Source organism: Cherax quadricarinatus, chromosome 84, assembly GCF_038502225.1.
Source record: "Cherax quadricarinatus isolate ZL_2023a chromosome 84, ASM3850222v1, whole genome shotgun sequence".
In the NCBI taxonomy this organism is placed as follows: domain Eukaryota; kingdom Metazoa; phylum Arthropoda; class Malacostraca; order Decapoda; family Parastacidae; genus Cherax; species Cherax quadricarinatus.
Window position 1 is genome coordinate 14,032,058 of NC_091375.1, and position 18,198 is coordinate 14,050,255.

Sequence of the window (18,198 nt, forward strand, 5' to 3'; positions counted from 1 at the left end):
CTACAGGTACTGTGAGGGCCCCAGTGATGTGATATTTACGAAAGGAAAAAAGTTAAAGAAACGGCTTGACAAAGCTCCTGGAGAGCGAAACGTTGCCACAATAAAATGTCACATTAGTTGCACTTGTGTCCTTTTACTTTACACAACATTCAGTGAACAGTGAACAGTTCATTATATACGCGATTTAATAACATAGTATAATTACAAACTCACAGAAGTAACTGTGAACACTTTTCACTTAATCTCTGGAGGCCCTCCAGCTGGTGGAGGCCCCTGGGCAGCAGCCCCTATACACGCTGAAAATATTGCAAACCTGCTCAGTAATCTAGCGGCGACCTTTTTTTTCATCCATCTCAATAATACAGGTATTAGACGCTGTACAGAATGTGCTCCTTCTATGTGCTACGCGATAATAATGACGAGAGTCACTATGTGCTTGTGGTCAAATCCTAACACTTTTTTTCCATTCAGTTTTTTTACGTTTTATTCCACAGGATAAGAACTGTTTTCCTACCTCAGCTCATTTACAAGCTAAGAGCTGCTATCTTACCTTATCTCATCTACAAGCTAAAAGCTTAGTCTACCTTATCTTATTTACAGTCTAAGAACTGTTATCCTACCTCAACTTATTTCAAAGCCTAGCTCTATTGAAGATATAATACCATTACCAAAAGATGCCACCTACTATAGTCAACTAATACCAGGGTACCTGTTGAATGACGAGTGAACAGACACAACAGGTTAAGGAGACTTGACGAGTGAACAGACACAACAGGTTAAGGAGACTTGACGAGTGAACAGACACAACAGGTTAAGGAGACTTGACGAGTGAACAGACACAACAGGTTAAGGAGACTTGACGAGTGAACAGACACAACAGGTTAAGGAGACTTGACGAGTGAACAGACACAACAGGTTAAGGAGACTTGACGAGTGAACAGACACAACAGGTTAAGGAGACTTGACGAGTGAACAGACACAACAGGTTAAGGAGACTTGACGAGTGAACAGACACAACAGGTTAAGGAGACTTGACGAGTGAACAGACACAACAGGTTAAGGAGACTTGAGTGAACAGACACAACAGGTTAAGGAGACTTGACGAGTGAACAGACACAACAGGTTAAGGAGACTTGACGAGTGAACAGACACAACAGGTTAAGGAGACTTGACGAGTGAACAGACACAACAGGTTAAGGAGACTTGACGAGTGAACAGACACAACAGGTTAAGGAGACTTGACGAGTGAACAGACACAACAGGTTAAGGAGACTTGACGAGTGAACAGACACAACAGGTTAAGGAGACTTGACCACACGTCTCGCCTAGCCTGGAACTCGAACTTGGGTTCTTTCGGTTGTGAACCAAGTGCTCTATCAGCCCTTTTAAAGTGGTGAATTGCTCGTACTGAAGAAAGCAACGAGGCGCAGCACAATTGTATGACAATGTAGGATTTGGTCCCGCACGGGTGCCTCTCATTGACTGCTCACAGGTTTCATAAATGATGAGTCAGCACTGATAACCTCCACTACTTAGCGGGAGGGAAGGAGGGAGTTTGTTTCTTGATGCTGGTGAGTCGTGTCTGATCCAAAGAACTGGGGCTAACTCTCTCCTTCCTCAAATCAAATAAGAACATAAGATGAAAGGAGGAACAATGCAACAGGCCTATTGGCCCATACTAGACAGGGCCTTCTCAAACCTAAACCCACTAACAAAAATATTTGCCCATATAATCTCCCATTTCTCATTAGCTGTATGAATAGTAGAGCTTTGCAGTAGGCCTATTAGCCCATGCTAGGCAGGTCTAACTCCCACCCACATTCATTTATCTGTCCAACCTATACTTAAAGCTACACAAGGTTCTCGCCACGGTTACGCTGTGTACAACTTAAATACTAAACAAGGAGAAAGAATTTGATATTCCAAGCATCGAAAATCAAATCCTTGCACAGAAGCTCTCTAAACTTTCTTCAATACAGGGAAGCACTCTTCCAAATGGATCACGAAAACTGGAACTGTTCTCCAGATGAATCACATACACGATGGTAGGTAAGACACATAGGCAACAGTTAGGCAACTTTATTCCGAAACGTTTCGCCTACACAGTCGGCTTCTTCAGTCGAGTACAGAAAGTAGGCAGGAACAGTAGAGAAGTGAAGACGATGTAATCAGTCCATCACCCTTGAAGTCGTAGATTTGAGGTTGTCAGTCCCTCAGCCTGAAGAGGTTCAGTTCCATAGTCAGGAACTATCTGAAGGTTAAGTGACTGCGGAGACTTAAATACTGTCGGAAGGAGAGGTGCAGAGTAGTAGCCTACTGTGTAGGTGAAACGTTTCAGAATAAAGTTGCCTAACTGTTGCCTATGTGTCTTACCTACCAACCTGTCGGTATTGTATACCATTTTGATATTCACATACACGATCTTTATTAAATAATATACCAACAGTGATGCTGATTACCAGACTTCCCCAACATTAAATTATTTTATTGTGGTATTGCGCTAACATTGCAAGCTTTGCAGCCAAGTTTGCTAACATTAGAGTATTAAAGAAACGTTTAGAAATATTGAAACTAGAGGCAGAAGCGTAATTGTGACAGGTCTGGGCACAGAGCAACCCATCATATGTAGCGCCAGGTTCTTCATATAAACAGTAGGATTTCTATAAATAGAGAAAATAAGAACGTAATTGACGAGCACTATGGCCTATTGGTCCATGCTACGCAGGTCTAACTCACACCCACTCATTTATCACAGAACGAGCATAAATTAAAAGTACATTTCGCTCAACGATGAGCGAAACGTAGACCTAATAAAATACTGTTCGGCATACTGTCTTTCTATTGATTATTGAAACTCCGGGGTAAAACCTGAAGGGAACAAGAAACCCGTAATTGGGCTCGCCAAAGACCACTTGCACCTAGCCAAGGACGGGGATATGTTCCCATGATGGTCACCCTTCCAGTTATTAGCCAGATCCAACGGTGCTTTATCTCGCCCAGCCAGCGCAACACATACACTATCGAAAAAATCTCTTAAGATTTTTTGCCCTTGTTATTATTCCAACCATAACAACCGTGTCTGAAAACGTTACTAACTTACGTAATAGTCATTATATGCCATTATTTCAGCCATTGTTACCATTAAATAATTCGTGTTAAGCGCTAAACCCATGTGGGTCATTCAGCGCAAGACGTGGTGGAGGCTTGAACCTCCGTCTGCTGAGCGCCAGACAGATGCACTTATTTATACTCCACTCAAGGGAAGTTCCTTCACGCTGTTGAGGGGCTCTTGATCTAGGGAATTGGATCTGTGCTCCAGTTCCCTGAATACCTTCTATCCCTCCCTCAGGCGCTGTATAATCTTACGGGTTTAGCGCTTCCAAATAATTATAATAACATTGTACTCACCAACATGACCGTAACATACAGGTGTACCAACATTGTGGAAAATACTGTATATATTTTCCGGAAATTCAGTATTTATATGTAAATAGATGGCCATACTGTATTTAATAATATTTATATCATAGAAAACGGAAAGCCTGCGTCTGCGCAGACGAGACTCGCCATCTTGGTTTTGAATTGGATACAACGTTAATATAATGGGAAGAATTTTTCGTGCTCTAGAGGTTAAAATTGGATTGACACCTCTCAAATAGGAGGCGAAATTGTTGGATGTGCATTCCTGCATAACTTGAGATATCAGACGACTGGACAAGACAGCTCCAGGAACCTCAGATAAGCTCTCTAGATTTGTGTATAATTCTGGCCAGTGTTTTCATAAATTTAGTTAGTGAGGTTTTTCTGAGTATGATACAACTTAATATCCAGTCAAATTGGTGAGTGATATTAAGATATATTTTCCTTCTGTTATGTAATTGTGTTTATATATAATCATTTTTTAATATACAGTCCACAAATTTATATATTTACCAGTATTCCTGGTGTATGTATATGTCATTTAATTAATAGGTCCAGAGCAACTTGTGGTTATGACAGTGGTAGGTATCGAAGGGGGACATTTTTTGCTACCTAGGTGTCCCAAATTCCTACTTGTCTATGTCACACTGATAAATAATAATTATCTTTGTTATCATTTACTGTTATGTACATAATTAGTTACATTCAGATAAATGCAATTTTCCACAAACATGATCTTAATTTATAGGCATATCAACATGATCACAATATTCAGGTGTACCAATGTGACCATAACATTCAGGTGTATCAACATGACCATAACATACAGGTGTACCAACATGATCAAAATATACAGGCTTACCAACATGACTAAAACATAAAGGCATACCAATATGACCAAAACTTACAATATGATCAAAACAAACAAGTGTAACATGATCCTAACATGTAGACATACTAAAATGCTAAAATACTGAACCTCCACGACTACGGTGCTCTTCACACTAACTCCAAGGCTCGGGGACTCATTACTTCATTATCTGTATATAGTTCTACTGTCTTCAAGTTATGTCCTAGAATTTGTATTGATAAAGCCACTGGTTAGCGAAACGTCTACAATAAAGATACCCAGATGTTGCACATGTGTCTTAATTTCGTTTTGTCGGTATTGTATACCATTCTTGTACATGATCATAACATACAGGTGTACCAACATGATCACATCAGGTGTACCAACATGTCATAATATACAGGTGTACCACCATGATCATAACATACAAGTGTACCAACATGATCAAAACATATAGGCATGCCAACATGACCAAAACTTACATGTGTGCCAATATGATCAAAACAAACAAGTGTAACATGATCCTAACATGCAGGCATACTAAAATGGTCATACTATTCAGGTGTACCAACATTACCAAAACATTCAGATATACCAACATGACCATAACATTCAGGTTTGCCAACAACATCATAATATACAGATATACCAACATGGTCATGGCATACAGCTCTACCAAAAAGATTATAAGGTTCAGGTGCACCAACAAGAACATTCAGATGTACCAACATGACCATAATGTTATATAAGAACATAAGAACGAAGGAACACTGCAGAAGGCCTACTGGCCCATGCGAGGCAGGTCCAAGTCTCCTACCGGCTTAAGCCAATGCACCCAACCTAGTCAGGTCAGGTCACATTGACTTAAGGGAGGAACACGGCAACCGACCTGGTAGCACAAGCTATCAGGTCCAACTCACACCCACCCACATCCACTCATGCACTTATCCAACCCATTTTTAAAGCTACACAACGTTCTGGCCTCTATAACTGTACTCGGGAGTTTGTTCCACTCATCCACAACTCTATTACCAAACCAGTACTTTCCTATATCCTTCCTGAATCTGAATTTTTCCAACTTAAAACCATTGCTGCGAGTCCTGTCTAGGCTAGATATTTTCAGCACACTATTTACATCCCCTTTATTTATTCCTGTCTTCCATTTATACACCTCAATCATATCCCCCCTAATTCTACGTCTTTCTAGAGAGTGCAGATTCAGGGCCCTTAGTCTATCCTCATAGGGAAGGTTTCTGATACATGGGATCAACTTTGTCATCCTCCTTTGTACATTTTCCAGAGAATTTATATCCATTCTGTAATACGGTGACCAAAACTGTGCAGCATAATCTAAATGAGGCCTAACCAAGGATGTATAGAGTTGAAGAACAACCTGAGGACTCCTATTATTTATGCTTCTTGATATGAAGCCAAGGATTCTATTAGCTTTATTGCGAACACTTATGCACTGTTGTCTTGGTTTCAGATTACTGCTAACCAGAACTCCTAAATCTTTTTCGCAATCCGTAATATTAAGATCTACATTATTTAGTTTATATGTGGCATGGTTATTGTCCTGTCCAACATTTAGAACTTTGAATTTGTCTATATTAAACTGCATCTGCCACTTCTCCGACCACTGCATCAGTCTATTCAAATCTTCCTGGAGTGCTCGAATGTCCTCGTCAGAATGAATTCGACGGCCTATTTTGGTGTCATCGGCAAACTTGCCGATGTCGCTCTCTATGCCCTCATCTATGTCGTTTATGTAGATTGTGAACAGGGGGCCCAACACTGACCCCTGTGGAACACCGCTCGTGACGCTTCCCCTCTCTGATTTCTCCCCATTTATGCAAACTCTCTGCTGCCTATTTGTCAACCATGCCTCTATCCAGGAAAAAATTTCTCCTATTCCATGTGCTTTAATTTTCCTCAATAGTCTCTGATGTGGGACCCTGTCAAAAGCCTTACTGAAGTCCATATACACAATATCATATTCATTACCATGATCTACCTCCTCAAATACCTTAGTGAAAAAAGTTAATAAATTCGTAAGGCAGGAACGCCCCTTTGTAAAACCATGCTGAGATTCGTTGATTAATTAATTTATGCTTTTCAAGGTGGCTACGAACTGCCTCGGCAATTATTGATTCCATAAATTTTCCCACTATGGAGGTTAGGCTTATTGGTCTATAGTTCGAAGGTAAGGACCTGTCACCTGCTTTGAAAATAGGTATCACATTTGCCATTTTCCACTTATCTGGCACCATGCCAGTTTGTAGTGATATGTTGAAAAGATTAGCCAAAGGTTTGCTAAGCTCCTCTTTACATTCCTTTAGAACCCTTGCATACAGTTCATCAGGACCTGGGGATTTGTTAGGTTTTAATTTATCTATTTGCCTAAGGACCATGTCACTTGTGACCCTAATCGTGCACAGTTTATTATTATATTCAGTTGCTTCAACATAACCATAACATATCAGGTGTACCAACATGACCACAACTTACAGGTGTACCAACATGATCATAACATTACAGGTGTACCAATGTGATCATGGCATACAGGTGTACCAACATGAGCATAACATACACACGTGCCACCTTAATTGTTATATACACTTGATAAATTAGACACATGTGCAACACTTGGGTATCTTTATTGAGGAAATGTTTCGCCACACAGTGACTTCAGTCTATACAAAGGAGAATCGTGAAGAACAGGAGGAGTTTGAGGTAATCAGTCCCTCAACCTTGAGTTGATGTGGTCAGTCCATCAAGCTGAGGGACTGATTGCCTCAAACTCCTGTTCTTCCTCGTTCTCCTTTGTATGGACTGATGAAGACACTGTGTGGCGAAACGTTTCCTCAATAAAGATACCCAAGAGTTGCACATGTGTCTAATTTATCAACTTGTGGGTTCTCTGAACCAGTCATCTACATACATTTGCACTGTGGAAAATTACATTTAGCTGAATGTATAATTATTTACATAACAGTAAATGAACAATGATAACTATTATTTATCAGTTAGACAAGTAAGAATTTGGGACACTTAGGTCGCAAAAAATGTCCCCCTTCGATACCTACCACTGTCATATCCACAAGTTGCTCTGGACCTATTAATTAAATGAAATATACATACACCAGGAATACTGGTAAATATATAAATTTGTGGACTGTATATTAAAAATAATAAATGGTTATATATATACACAATTACATAACAGAAGGAAAATATATCTTATTATCACTCACCAATTTGACTGGAGATTAATGTGTATCATACTCAGAAAACCTCACTCTAACTAAATCTATGAAAATAATGCTGGCCAGAATTACACACAAATCTAGAGAGCTTATCTGAGGTTCCTGGAGCTGTCTTGTCAAGTCGTCTGATATCTCAAGTTATGCAGGAATGCATATCCACCAATTTCGCCTCCTATTTGAGAGGTGTCAGCACAATTTTAACCTCTAGAGCACGAAAAATTCCTCCCCATTCACCAACGTTTGTACAAAATTCAAAACCAAGATGGCGAGTCTCGTCTGCACAGACGCAGGCTTTCCGTTTTCTATGACATAAATATTATTAAATACAGTATGGCCATTTGTTTACATATAAATACTGTATTTCCGGAAAATATATACAGTATTTTCCACATGCACTAACATGACCTTACCTTACAGGTGTATCAACATGACCATTAAATACAGGTGTACCAACATGACCATTAGATACAGGTGTACCAACATGACCATTAAATACAGGTGTACCAACATGACCATTAAATACAGGTGTACCAACATGACCATTAAATACAGGTGTACCAACATGATCATTAAATACAGGTGTACCAACATGACCATTAAATACAGGTGTACCAACATGACCTTAACATGCAGGTGTACCAACATTTACTACATATGTCTGCAAACATGTCTATACCATGAGAGCTTCTACACAGCAAAGGAAAAAGAAGTTGACGTCCCTGGAAGCAGATTCACATTTTTTTAATGTTGGAACACGGGCAGGCAAGGTCACTGTGTGTACCCACTTATCTGTACTCATTTATTTACGATTGCAAGGGTTGATTCGCAGATCCTGGCCTTGCCACTTAACTTTTATGTGTGTGTGTGTGTGTGTGTGTGTGTGTGGTTTTAGAATTGTACTCACCGAATTGTATTTGTGGGGGTCAAGACACCGCTCCTGGCCCTGTCCCTTCACCTAAAAAAAATCGTATACTGATTCCCGGGCCGCCCACCATTTTTCCATTCCGCCACCATCACAAACATTGGTATAAACCTTGGTAATAAACACCATCATTACAATCATAAACACAGCCACCACCATAAACACAGCCACCACCATAAACAGTCACCACCATAAACACAGCCACCATCATAAACACAGCCACCATCATAAACACAGCCACCACCATAAACACAGCCACCACCACAAACACAGCCACCACCATAAACACAGCCACCACCATAAACACAGCCACCACCATAAACACAGCCACCACCATAAACACAGCCACCACCATAAACACAGCCACCACCATAAACACAGCCACCACCATTAACACAGCCACCACCATAAACACAGCCACCTGGAGTTTACCTGGAGAGAGTTTCGGGGGTCAACGCCCCCGCGGCCCGGTCTGTGACCAGGCCTCCTGGTGGATCAGCGCCTGATCAACCAGGCTGTTGCTGCTGGCTGCACGCAAACCAACGTACGAGCCACAGCCCGGCTGATCAGGAACTGCCTTTAGGTGCTTGTCCAGTGCCAGCTTGAAGACTGCCAGGGGTCTGTTGGTAATCCCCCTTATGTGTGCTGGGAGGCAGTTGAACAGTCTCGGTCCCCTGACACTTATTGTATGGTCTCTTAACGTGCTAGTGACACCCCTGCTTTTCATTGGGGGGATGGTGCATCGTCTGCCAAGTCTTTTGCTTTCGTAGTGAGTGATTTTCGTGTGCAAGTTCGGTACTAGTCCCTCTAGGATTTTCCAGGTGTATATAATCATGTATCTCTCCCTCCTGCGTTCCAGGGAATACAGGTTTAGAAACCTCAAGCGCTCCCAGTAATTGAGGTGTTTTATCTCCGTTATGCGCGCCGTGAAAGTTCTCTGTACATTTTCTAGGTCGGCAATTTCACCTGCCTTGAAAGGTGCTGTTAGAGTGCAGCAATATTCCAGCCTAGATAGAACAAGTGACCTGAAGAGTGTCATCATGGGCTTGGCCTCCCTAGTTTTGAAGGTTCTCATTATCCATCCTGTCATTTTTCTAGCAGATGCGATTGATACAATGTTATGGTCCTTGAAGGTGAGATCCTCCGACATAATCACTCCCAGGTCTTTGACGTTGGTGTTTCGCTCTATTTTGTGGCCAGAATTTGTTTTGTACTCTGATGAAGATTTAATTTCCTCATGTTTACCATATCTGAGTAATTGAAATTTCTCATCGTTGAACTTCATATTGTTTTCTGCAGCCCACTGAAAGATTTGGTTGATGTCCGCCTGGAGCCTTGCAGTGTCTGCAATGGAAGACACTGTCATGCAGATTCGGGTGTCATCTGCAAAGGAAGACACGGTGCTGTGGCTGACATCCTTGTCTATGTCGGATATGAGGATGAGGAACAAGATGGGAGCTAGTACTGTGCCTTGTGGAACAGAGCTTTTCACCGTAGCTGCCTCGGACTTTACTCTGTTGACGACTACTCTCTGTGTTCTGTTAGTGAGGAAATTATAGATCCATCGACCAACTTTTCCTGTTATTCCTTTAGCGCGCATTTTGTGCGCTATTACGCCATGGTCACACTTGTCGAAGGCTTTTGCAAAGTCTGTATATATTACATCTGCATTCTTTTTGTCTTCTAGTGCATTTAGGACCTTGTCGTAGTGATCCAGTAGTTGAGACAGACAGGAGCGACCTGTTCTAAACCCATGTTGCCCTGGGTTGTGTAACTGATGGGTTTCTAGATGGGTGGTGATCTTGCTTCTTAGGACCCTTTCAAAGATTTTTATGATATGGGATGTTAGTGCTATTGGTCTGTAGTTCTTTGCTGTTGCTTTACTGCCCCCTTTGTGGAGTGGGGCTATGTCTGTTGTTTTTAGTAACTGAGGGACGACCCCCGTGTCCATGCTCCCTCTCCATAGGATGGAAAAGGCTCGTGATAGGGGCTTCTTGCAGTTCTTGATGAACACAGAGTTCCATGAGTCTGGCCCTGGGGCAGAGTGCATGGGCATGTCATTTATCGCCTGTTCGAAGTCATTTGGCGTCAGGATAACATCGGATAGGCTTGTGTTAATCAAATTTTGTGGCTCTCTCATAAAAAATTCATTTTGATCTTCGACTCTCAGTCTGGTTAGCGGCTTGCTAAAAACTGAGTCATATTGGGACTTGAGTAGCTCACTCATTTCCTTGCTGTCATCTGTGTAGGACCCATCTTGTTTAAGTAGGGGCCCAATACTGGACGTTGTTCTCGATTTTGATTTGGCATAGGAGAAGAAATACTTTGGGTTTCTTTCGATTTCATTTATGGCTTTTAGTTCTTCCCGCGATTCCTGACTCCTAAAGGATTCTTTTAGCTTAAGTTCGATGCTTGCTATTTCTCTGACCAGTGTCTCCCTGCGCATTTCTGATATATTGACCTCTTTTAGCCGCTCTGTTATTCTTTTCCGTCGCCTGTAAAGGGAGCGCCTGTCTCTTTCTATTTTACATCTACTCCTCCTTTTTCTTAGAGGAATAAGCCTTGTGCATACATCGAGTGCCACCGAGTTAATCTGTTCTAGGCATAAGTTTGGGTCTGTGTTGCTTAGTATATCTTCCCAGCTTATATCGGTTAGGACTTGGTTTACTTGGTCCCACTTTATGTTTTTGTTATTGAAGTTGAATTTGGTGAATGCTCCCTCGTGACTAGTCTCATTTTGTCGGTCTGAGGCTCCACGCATACATGTCTGAACCTCAATTATGTTGTGATCTGAGTATATTGTTTTTGATATGGTGACATTTCTTATCAGATCATCATTGTTAGTGAAGATGAGGTCTAGTGTATTCTCCAGTCTAGTAGGCTCTATTATTTGCTGGTTTAAATTGAATTTTGTGCAGAGATTTAAAAGCTCGTGTGAGTGTGAGTTTTCATCAGAGCTGCCTCCTGGTGTTATTACTGCAACAATATTATTTGCTATATTCCTCCATTTTAGGTGCCTTAAGTTGAAATCCCCCAGGAGCAAGATGTTGGGTGCAGGAGCTGGAAGATTTTCCAGACAGTGGTCAATTTTTAACAGCTGTTCCTGGAATTGCTGGGATGTTGCATCCGGAGGCTTGTAGACTACCACAATGACTAGGTTTTGGTTCTCGACCTTTACTGCTAAAACTTCCACTACGTCATTTGAGGCATTAAGCATAAACACAGCCACCACCATAAACAGCCACCACCATAAACACAGCCACCACCATAAACACAGCCACCACCATAAACAGCCACCACCATAAACACAGCCACCACCATAAACACAGCCACCACCATAAACAGCCACCACCATAAACACAGCCACCACCATAAACAGCCACCACCATAAACACAGCCACCACCATAAACACAGCCACCACCATAAACAGCCACCACCATAAACACAGCCACCACCATAAACACCGCCACCACCATAAACACAGCCACCACCATAAACACAGCCACCACCATAAACACAGCCACCACCATAAACAGCCACCACCATAAACACAGCCACCACCATAAACACCGCCACCACCATAAACACAGCCACCACCATAAACACAGCCACCACCATAAACACAGCCACCACCATAAACAGCCACCATTATAAACACAGCCACCACCATAAATACAGCCACCACCATAAACACAGCCACCACCATAAACACAGCCACCACCATAAACACAGCCACCACCATAAACACAGCACAAGCAGGAAAGGGAGGAGGTCAAACAGGTCTAAGTGTCCCGGGTGGCAACAGCAACATTGGCTGCTTACTACATCTTGCTTCATGATGCAACACTGGCCAAGCTTACATCACCCGGGTGTTGTAGCCTCACTTGTAGGATACACTACAACACTCCACTTATTCACTGCTTTCACCCCTGAAGGAAGGTTCCTTGATGTTGGTGAGGGGCTCTTGATTTAGGGAATTGGATCTGTGCTCCAGTTCCCCGAATTAAGCCTGAATGACTTCCACATCCCCCCTAGGCGCTGTATAATCCTCCGGGTTTAGCGCTTCCCCCTTGATTATAATAATAATAATAATAATTCACTGCTTTCAAACTGATAGTGACCCCACAGGGGTCACAGTGCCTTGTGAAATTAGAAGTTATGAGGTTTGAGACAGTGAAAACAAGGCTAACTCCAGTGCCTTGTATCAAGAGCCCGTCACCAGCATCAAGGTAACCCTCTCAGGGGGTTATAGTATTATTAACTCGTTTCTATTATTATTTTTTTCATCTATAATAATTTGCTGTTGTGACTAATATGCTGCTAAAGTACAAATATTAATTATAAGGTAATTTTTTAAGTCCCTTAGTGGCAACCAACCCACATCTATACTTTGTTCAAAGTCGTAAATATAAATCACAGAAAATTTTGAACTATGAAATTTTTCCATCTATTTAGGCCGTCAAACAGGTTGCTTATTCTTTCAGTCGGCTACTAAAATCTGGGCTAAATCTATCATCACAGTAAAGTACTCTTTGAGTTGTACTCAGTCATCTGTTGAAGTTGAGAGTCTACATACCTGGATGGAGTTCCGGGGGTCAACGCCCCCTGGCCCGGTCCTTGACCAGGCCTCCAGATTAGTTCCTTGTCCTATATCTGGGTCCTATCAAATATAACCTGAAATTGGAGTCTGTTTTCACCTCATCAACCACTTCATTATCACCTGAATACTCAAGAAGTATTTCCTAACAGCTGTATTCTTACCTTTCACATATACCTTCTTGCTCCTGTGCCTCGTATTTCACTTTGTCAATGCTCCATCACAACCTCTGGGTAACATATACGTCATTATCAAATCTCCACTGGATTTCTCTTCCAAGGTTATGTTAAATTCTTTTGATCTGTTCTTGTTCAATCCTTTCAATTTGTAAGTACAAAGTATAAATTCATTATAAATTAATGTGTGGACCTGTGAATTAATTGTGGAAGTTTTCTTCACTATGGCCACGAGCTCAATTGAGTTTTATTTTTAAAAAGATCAGTTTTACAGGTTAAGAACTGTTATTCTAGGTCAGACAATTTCACAGCCTAACCCTAGACTCACAATAGGTACCTACTTGCTGTTAGGTAAACTGTGACAGCTGGTGTAAGGAGCCATGCTCAACGTTTCCACCTGTGCCGGGGATCGAACCGCGGACATTCAGCTGAGAACGTTACTTTTACCCCTTAGTTTCAGTCCTTTTAGTTTTCCTTACTTCAGTGATGGTGATGATGGCCATCAACTTCACCTACAGCTGCCACATCCAGTCCACGTAAATATAGAACTATCTTCCATTACTTGACTGTATTTATTCTTTGGCGGCGATTAGGATTAACTATAATTTCTCTAAATAAAGCAGCTCCACTATATTTGCCCCTCATCTTATCATTGTAGCTTTTAATTAATAGATTAACGTAAGAAAGTGATTTTATCTATTTTATTTCTGTGGTGAGAGGGTGAGAGTACCTCAGGACCTCATGAAGATGTACCATCTTTGTTATGGAAGAATTACTGAAGTCATGGAAATATACCTGATTAGTAGTGTGGTACACATTGGCTTATGTACCTGGTTACATTGCTCTACGGTGCCCCGTGGCCTGGTGGCCTCTCGCTTCACACGGTGATGTCCGGGTTCGATTCCCGGTGAAGGGGTAGAAACATCGGCCGTGTTTCCTTACACTGGTTGTCTAGGTTCACTCATCAGTATAAAATGGTTACCTGGGTGTTAGTGGACTGGTGTGGGTCGCATCCTGGGTGTTAGTGGACTGGTGTGGGTCACATCCTGGGTGTTAGTGGACTGGTGTGGGTCACATCCTGAGTGTTAATGGACTGGGGTGGGTCACATCTGGGTGTTAGTGGACTGGTGTGGGTCACATCCTGGGTGTTAGTGGACTGGTGTGGGTCGCATCCTGGGTGTTAGTGGACTGGTGTGGGTCGCATCCTGGGTGTTAGTGGACTGGTGTGGGTCACATCCTGGGTGTTAGTGGACTGGTGTGGGTCACATCCTGGGTGTTAGTGGACTGGTGTGGGTCACATCCTGGGTGTTAGTGGACTGGTGTGGGTCACATCCTGGGTGTTAGTGGACTGGTGTGGGTCACATCCTGGGTGTTAGTGGACTGGTGTGGGTCACATCGTGGGTGTTAGTGGACTGGTGTGGGTCACATCCTGGGTGTTAGTGGACTGGTGTGGGTCACATCCTTTGACAAAACTGACCTAATTTGCGGGAAATACTCAGCATAACAAGGGACTTTATATATAGTAGTATGTCATTGATGTCAGCTATGGTCTGTATACCTTGTACATGTACTGGTAGTAAATAAAGATATTATTTGCCAGCTGTCATCTCAAAGCTTACCAGGAAAAGACGTACCTTCAGGCTTCAGCTGGCAGCTGGACTCATCACTAGTGCTGTCTTGGTTTATGAAGACATATGGAGAAGCCAGCTGCGAGGATTGAATATTGTACTTCCTTGTATATGTTGATCCATGTAGCTTTTTGCAGATTCAGTCTCTTGCAAGATCCACAATACTGTTGCTTCACCTTCAATGTTGCACTTACATCTGACAGGTGTTTTTGTAACCCCTGCGGGTTAAGGACTTTTGTTGTATTTTTGTTACTAATTACTACTCTTGGTAGGTTCCTTGATGCTAGTGAGGGGCTCTTGATCCTAGGAATTGGACATGACAGCTCCTTCCTTGAATCAAACCTAATTGCCTCCAATATCCTTAGCTGCTGCATAACCCCTGTAGGTTTAGCGCGTTCCTCATGAATGTAATAATAATAATAATACCAATAATTATCTTTGCCTATAATTTATCACATCCAGGTTAGACTTTTTCCATTTTTATCATTTCTTTAACACTGATCACTAAGATTTGTATCTAATGAAAGCTCGTGATTTTAACGTTTTTTTCGTTATTTATAATTTGTATTATTATTATTATAATCAAGGGGAAGAGCTAAACCCGGAGGATTATACAGCGCCTGGGGGGGATGTGGAAGGCATTCAGGCTTAATTCGGGGAACTGGAGCACAGATCCAATTCCCTAAATCAAGAGCCCCTCACCAACATCAAGGAACCTTCCCTGAGGGGTTATAATTTGTAATTTTCCGTAAGAAAAGCCTACCATCTTATAGGTTCCCTGACACATAAATGGAACTGGACTAATTGCAAGCTTCTGTACTCAGCAGTTTCTAAATCAGCTTTCTCCTGAGTCCAAGCTGGTGCTGTGGACCCAGACTGACCTCATATACATTATCTACAATGTTCTGAAAGATTCTTAATTTAAATATTTAACGTCATTTCTATGATTTAGTAGCCTCGCATGGCTTATCTAAAATATTTTGTGAGCCAACTAACAAACCTTACTAACGCTGGTTGAGAGGGAGAAGAGGTGGTGGTGTTGGAGGCTGTTTTTAGAGTGGGATGTATGATGCAATGTTGTGTCTGTGTTGCTAAACTTATGCAAGACACTGTCACCCAGACTGATGGGATGGGTATTTGTTTGGCAGAACATGTTACCTGTGGGGATTGTCGGATTTTTTTTTTCCAGGGTGTGGTTATAACTTGAGAATACCTCTTCTGATCGACTTCAAACCTTTGGCTGTTCTGCAGATTGTCATCGAGATGTTTAGATGCTAATCTGCCAACTTTATATACGAAAACAGTAGCAAAAATTTCAGAATACGTCTGATAGGCTTCCAACTTTTAGCATTAGAATGTTCGATTTGTTATTGGTTAATTTCTCTTAGTAAGTTCTCTGATATTTCTCATTCTATATGGTTATTACAATCATAACAGCGTTCAGCCCACAAGGCTCATACAGTGCAGAGTCTCAATGGTTACTGTCGTATGACTCCATGTATACTATAATCAAAAAGAAGCGCTAAACCATAAGGGTCATACAGCGTAACACTATGTATAAAGTTACTCCTCTGAATTACTTCAGCAGCTCCTCTATCACTCGAGGGTTCAAGTACAACTACTGAGCATCTCGTGTGCCACTGAGATAACGGGGGCTCAGGTTATGGGAAACCTCTCAAATCATTGAGGTAAAAGTGATTGGGATTGTAGGAGCTCTCAAATTATGGAGGTAGAATTATTATAATCATAACTAAGTGCTAAACCCACGAGGGTCATACAGCCATGTAGGTAGTCATACAATGTTTGGGAATGAGAAGTAATCAGGTTTGACTTGAGGAAGGGGAGGATAGCTCTAATTCCCTGAATCAAGAGCCCTTCACTGGCATCAGACACCCTAGGTGTCTGATGCCAGTGGTGTCTGTTACACCAAGTACCTTTTGCCCGAGTCACCATAGCACCATCACATAAGAGACATACTTACACTAGCACATATTAGGTGTAAGCACACCAGCACATTCTAGGTGTAAAGTACTTACACTAGCACATTAGGTGGAAAGTACTATACTAGCACACACACAGTACTAATGTAAATGGGCAAATTACATTACAGACAACTTAGAAATGCATAGAAGATACTGTCAAGAATTTTACATGATCATTTGAATTACATGAAAACATTTCAGTTTTGGAATTAAATACAAATTAAACATATAACACTTTATTGAAGACTTATGTGCTACATTCCACTCAAGTAAAATAAACACATTGCAATACTGTACCATCATTCTATTATTATAATCATAATAATGTTGGTAGAATTACCGACTATGTAAAGTAAAAGGACACAAGTGCAACTAATGTGACATTTATTGTGGCAGCGTTTCGCTCTCCAGGAGCTTTCGGCTTGACAAAGCTCCTGGAGAGTGAAACGTTGCCACAATAAAATGTCACATTAGTTGCACTTGTGTCCTTTTACTTTATATTATTATAATCATAACTGCGCTAAACCCAAAAGGGTCATACAACGCTGACCATTATATAAGTGCAAATATGTAACACAGTTTACACAGGAATGCACAAGTAAGTATCTATGTAAACACACTATTAGGCTATGAAAAATAGTTAACATATTCATGAATATGTATGGTACCTTTTGCATTATGTAAATTCTCTAAACTTTACTGAATACTTGAAACTATAACAAAGATTATTTTTTAAAAGTCAGGAAACAAAAATTTGTATAGTACCTACTGTTGAACACATCCCTGCACCAGCAAAGTGACAATATAAATATTAAACAAGAAGGCCCTAATTAAGGGCCAGAGGCTAAAGTCCCTAGCACTCCTTGTGCTGAGTAACCCACAAGGGATTAGCACATTAGTTTAATACAACTAATAAGGAACACTCTAGCATTACCAATACAACAGAGTACAATAAATGAAACCAACTTGAATACTGAATTCACAAAAAGGTGCTAATGAGACTTAAATCTCACTTGACAGTACAATAAACAAGCATCACCAGTGTATACACAACTAATTTAAATATACATTATTTAACGAACTGCATACAAAAATTAGCCTATCCATTGTATACAGTACTTAGAAATTACATCCAGTATCATAAAACTATTTAGGTTAATTCAAAAGTCCATTTCCATTACCTAATGTAACATCAAGGACATTGTCCACCATAGGGCTGGTAGCACCCATTGGAAAAAAAAACCCTGCTCACTAGGTATGATTCATGCAGTTGAGATTTACTCCCACGCCAGCTGTGCGATGGGCATTTCATATTCAATACAACTAAGATTCTGTTTATGTATACTTTATGATGCA